Source organism: Artibeus jamaicensis, unplaced genomic scaffold, assembly GCF_021234435.1.
Source record: "Artibeus jamaicensis isolate MK-2021 breed Jamaican fruit bat unplaced genomic scaffold, CSHL_Jam_final contig_311, whole genome shotgun sequence".
Taxonomy (NCBI): domain Eukaryota; kingdom Metazoa; phylum Chordata; class Mammalia; order Chiroptera; family Phyllostomidae; genus Artibeus; species Artibeus jamaicensis.
In genome coordinates, this window is record NW_026521717.1 from 10,001,449 (window position 1) to 10,007,448 (window position 6,000).

Genomic DNA, 6,000 nt, shown 5'->3' on the forward strand with positions numbered 1-6,000 from the left:
TGAAATGTGCAGGGGTGTGAAAATGTAGCATTTTCAGAATGCACTCTAAGTTAACACACCTATTAGTTAAATATAGACAACTATAATGTACATCAATATAGCTGAACCTAAGATATATATATATATATATACACATATATATATATCAGATACATTCAATATCTCTGATAAGCACATAGTAAAAATGTAGAAAAGATATATAAAATAATAAAAACAAAGAAACCCAAATATAACAGCAAATAAAACCAGCAAACCACAAAGAAAGAGACCAAGACAAGAATAGACAAAAACTACAAATATCAAAAAACAAATAACATAATGATAAATATTACTTATCTGTAAATAATTAATTGAAATGGATGGTTCCAAGATGGTGGAGTGAGTGTAAATTATTCTAACCTCCTCCCAGGACTAATCTGGAATTACGACTGAATGGTGGAGAAATTCCCCTGAGCAAACAACTGAACAATAGGAAGAGAGAAGCCTTATAGCCATGGATAGACAGAAGAAACAGAGTGAGCACAGCATAACTGGTAGGGAGTGCAGTATAGTTGCAGGTGCACTGGCTGGGTGACCACAGGCAATAGCTGAAGTGCTGAAGGAATATTTAAGTGGCTAGGTGGATCCCCCTGAGAAATGTGGGGTCTAAAGCCTAAGCTTGGATACCCAGCATACAGCACCAGAGTCCATAAAGTACAAAGATAATATCCAGCTGTGAAAAGTGGCAGGATTGCTCTCTGCCAGAGAAGGATGCCTGGAGATGCAAAGAGCCATTTAAATGGCCAAAACACAAATTTTCATTTGCAGTCACTTACCCTCCAGGTAAGGGGGAGGAAGAGAGTGGACTAAAGATGCTTGAGGAGAGATTGGGAATGGCAGCTTTGACGAGAGAACTGAGAGAGTAGCTGCCAGGATCCTGGTACTGAGTCATCCCCCATACAATAGCACCCATCTTGCTCAGACAGACCACTCCCCTCTGAGCAGGAGCAGCCTGAGGGGAAGCAATAGCTCCACCCCTAGGAGGGTTTCAGGCCCACCCTTTTATACTTAAGCCCAACTACTGAGTACAGAGTGACTATATTAACAACTGAAAGAATGAGCCACAGACAGTAGATCCCTGATAGTCATGAACAGGCTACCTAAGGTCAGACAGGGTCACTATCTGGCATCACCAGAGGCAGATTCAGAAAGAAAAAATAGTGGTAAATACTAGATGCTACTGAGAAAAAGTTCACCCTGGTCTTCTCCATGAGTGGTAGTATTTTCTTTCCTGTATAGCTTTTCAACATTCATTTCTTAACCTTCAAGTGTGCATATTAAGTCACTAGATTTTATTCTATGGTTTATTTCAATTCACATATTTCCCTTCCTCTTACCCACTTTTACCTTCTTCTTTCCTCTTATTATTTTTATTTTAAATATTGTTTTCTATCTTGTTACAACTTGTTTCCATTCTGCATTCTTACTATTTCTTCCCTGTCAAGCCTCTCAAAATCAATTTTCTTATCAATGGTTATCTCACATTCTTTTTCCAAGTCTTAAAATATTAACAGTCTTTGCTCTTTGGTTGTGGATAACATTATTTTTTTTTTAATTTTATCACTACAACTTCAATAATGTTGTATTACAAATATCAAAATTTACCATTCCCCTCTCCTACTCTTTTTCTAATTTCAAATTTTAATATTCCTCTGTCTTCACCTTATTTTTTCTCTTTTTTAGCTCTTTCATCTTGCTTTTTTTCTCTTTTCTTTCTTTCTTACTTTCCTTTTCATCCCAACTTTTAATTTTTCTGTCTTACCTGGTTTACTTTCCTTATTCTCAGTATACCTTCTCCCTCTGTTGTCTCAAAATTACATTCATTTCCTCTGATATCTCTTAAAATTTTATTTCATTTTCCCCTCTTATTCCAATCCCACCTATATTACTTTTAGCATATTGGTTATTGATAGAGCTGTAGTAGAGGTTCTGCTTCAATTTGGTTCTTTTTATCTTATTATTTTTCTTTCTATCACTTTATTTCATTTTAATTTCTGTTTAAACCTAGAAATATATATTTCCCTTCTCTTACTCCATTCTTCTCTTCTTCATTCCTTTTCACCTATGACGTAAATTTTACTTTCTTTGCATGGTTCCAATTCCCCATTTGTATTAGTGCTCCTCCCTCTAGCCTTTCAAAATCATTTTATTGAGGTAGCCTTTCAGTAGGTTACCTCACATTATTCTACTTTATTATAGTAATCTTGATCTGTCTATAGCCTTGTTATTACTGGTTCATTTGCTGTTGATTGTGAAATTGAGGAGTAGTTATTTTTGCAGGTGCGGGTTTATTTCCTGGGCTTTGTCATTTTGTTCTGGAAACACTTACACAACAGCATGTAAGACAGGGTGGATAGAACAACCCTCAGTCAACCACATGGAAGAAATGGCCCACCAGAGAATGACCCAACAACAATCAAAATGATTACATCGAGAGAGACAACATAAATGGCATAAAGGGCATCTCAAGAGCATCAAGATAAAGAAATCAAGGAGACTGTACCACTGAACCACAAAGGCAGGGAGTCCAAACAGATCAATTTAAGAATCAGAAGCAAACAAGAAGACTCCACCAAATGATGAGAAGACAAAGAAATAATATCTGATTGAAAAGAAAGGAGAAATCCCAAGAAAGAGTGCTAAATGAAACAGAGGCAAGTAAACTATCAGATATTCAGTTCAAAACAACAGTTATAATGAAGCTCAGTGAGAATTACCAAAAAGTACAGGGAAACTACAAGAAACTTAATGTGAAGTGCATCAGCATTAAAAAGGACAAACTACCAACAAAAATCAAGAGGAATTGAATAATACAATTTCTGAATTGAGGAACACAGTAGGACAAATATAAATCGGGCTAGATAAAGCAGAAGATTGAGCAGTGAGTTGGAGGACAAGTAGAAAAAAGTTCTTAGAAAGAGCAATAAAAGGAAAAAAGATTCAAACGGTCTCAAAAGGAACAGGAGTTAAAAGAAATGCAGGACAATATGAAATGTAATATCTGTATAATAGGGATGTCAAAAGGAGAAGAGGGGGCAGAGTCAGCTACTGGAGCTGGGTCTCACGCAGCCCCTGTGCTGCCACCAGAGCAACAGGCCTGGGAGCCAGAGAGTCAGGTACAGAAGCCGGGACTCTCCAAACCCCTGTGACGCAGCAGAAGAGCCAGCTACGGGAGCCGGGAAGTTCTCAGAGCCTGTGCCGCTGCCACAGCCATGGGACTGGACACCAGAAGCCAGGTACGGAAGCTGGGACTCTCCACCCCTATGACGCAGCAGAAGAGCCAGCTACGGGAGCTGGGAAGTTCTCAGAGCCTGTGCTGCTGCCATAGTGATGGGACTGGACGCCATGGAGTCAGGTACGGAAGCCGGGACACTCCAAACCCCTGAGACAGCCCTGGGTGGCAGAGGAGACCTCTACAGGAACTGGGACGTTCTCAGCCCTTGTGCTGCTGCCATAGCAACGGGACTGGACACTGGGGAATCAGGTACGGGAGCTGGGACATTCTAAGCCTCTGTGCCACTGCCATAGAGACAGGACTACACTCCAGGGAGTGAGGTACAGAAACCGGGACACTCCAAGCCCCTGTGACGGCCCTGGGCGGCAGAGAGAGCCAGATACCGGAGCAGGGACATTCCCAGCCTCTGTGCCACTGCTGTAGTAACGGGCCTGGGTGCTTGAGGAGGCGGCTACTAGAGCCGGGACATTCAGCAGTGGTAGGCGACCAATGCAGGGACCAGCGCGAGGACCAGCGTGAGTGTAGGTGGAGACGAAGAACATCAAGAAACTTCAAGGAGTCTGCACCACTGAACTTCACAAGGATCATACCAGAAGTTTACACCATAAAACCAGGGTTTCAGAACAGATCAATTTTAGAAGCAGAGACTAACAAGAAGAGTCTCAAACAATGGGAAGACAAAGAAACAATCCCCAAATTAAAGAAAAAGCAGAAACTTCAGAAAGAATGTTAGATGAAATAGACGCTGATCAACTATCAGATAGTGAATTCAAAGCACTGGTTATTACGAAGTTCAAAGAGCTCACAGTGAACTACCAGACACTACAGGGGAACTACAATGATCTCTCTGCAAACTACAGCAACATCAAAAAGGAAATGGAAACTATCAGCAAGAGACAAGAGGAAATGAAGAATACAATTTCCGAATTGAAGTACACAGCAGAAAGTTTCCAAAGGAGGATAGATGAAGCGGAGGATAGGATTAGTGAGTTGGAGGACAAGGTAGAAAGCATCTCAAAGAAAGAGCAAGCAAATGAAAAGAGGCTCAGAAAGAATGAAGAGGGATTAAGAGAAATGCAAGACAATATGAAACGTAATAATATCTGAATAATAGGAATACCAGAAGGAGAAGAAGAAGAACAAGGGATAGAAAATGTATTTGAAAGAGTAATGAGAGAATATTTTCCTAATTTGATAAGAGAAAAAGTCTCACAAATCCGGGTATCACAGAGAGTCCCAACCAAGAGGAACCCAAGGAGGCCCACTTCAAGACACATCATCATCAAAATGGAAAAATTCCAAGACAAAGAGACAATCTTAAAGGCAGCAAGGGAGAAAAAAGAAATAACATACAAGGGAGCCCCAATAAGGTTAGCTACAGACTTCTCAAAAGAAACACTTCAAGCAAGAAGAGAATGGCAAGAAATATTTCAAGTAATGAGAACCAGAGGCCTACAACCAAGGCTTCTTTAGCCAGCAAGGCTCTCAATCAAGATAGATGGACAAATAAAGAGCTCCCAAGACAAAAGAAGTCTAAAAGAATATGCCTCCACCAAACCAGCTCTACAAGAAATACTAAAAGGACTGCTTTAAGGGAAGGAAGGATAAGAGGGACACAGAGAGGAACACAGGTACAAAAATGGCAATGAATAAGTACCTATCAGTAATAACCTTAAACGTAAATGGATTAAATGCTCCAATCAAAAGACACAGAATAGCTCAATGGATAAGAAAGCATGACCCACACATATCCTGCCTACAAGAGACCCACCTCAGGACAAAAGACCATCACAGACTAAAAGTGAAAGGCTGGAAACAAGTTTTCCAAGCAAACGAACAAGAAAAAAAAGCTGGCGTAGCAATTCTCATATCAGACAAAATAGACTTCAAAAAAAAAGGCTATAAAGAGAGACCCAGAGGGTCACTTCATTATACTCAAGGGAAGAATCCACCAAGAAGACATTAACATTGTAAACGTATATGCACCAAACATAGGGGCACCCAAATATATCAAGAAAATCTTAGAGGACTTCAAGAAGGATATTGACAGCAACACAATTATAGTAGGGGATTTGAACACCCCACTATCAAAAATGGACAGATCTTCCAAACAAAATATCAACAAAGATAATGTGGCATTAAAGAACACCCTAGACGAAATGGACTTAACTGATATATATTGAGCTCTTCATCCAAAAGAAGCTAAACACACATTCTTTTCAAATGCACATGGAACATTTTCAAAGATAGACCACATGATAGGACACAAAACGAGCCTCAAAATATTCAAGAAAATTGAAATCATACCAAGCATCTTCTCTGACCACAAGGGACTGAAATTAGAAACCAACCCCAAATAAAAAAACCCAAAGCACCCAACAACATGGAGACTGAATGGTATGCTATTAAACAACGAATGGGTCAAGAATGAAATTAGGGAAGAAATCAAAACATTTCGGAAACAAATGAAAATGATCTCACAACAACCCAAAACTTATGGGACACAACGAAGGCAGTCCAATACAGGCCTACCTAAAAAAAATAGAAACATTTCAAACAAACAACCTAACCCTATGCCTGCAAGAACTCGAGGAACAACAACAAAGACAGCCCAGAGCAAGCAGAAGGAAGGAAATAACCAAGATTAGAGCAGAATTAAATGACATGGAAACTAAAAGCACAATTTTAAGGATCAATGAATCCAGGAGTTGGTTCTTTGAGAACAT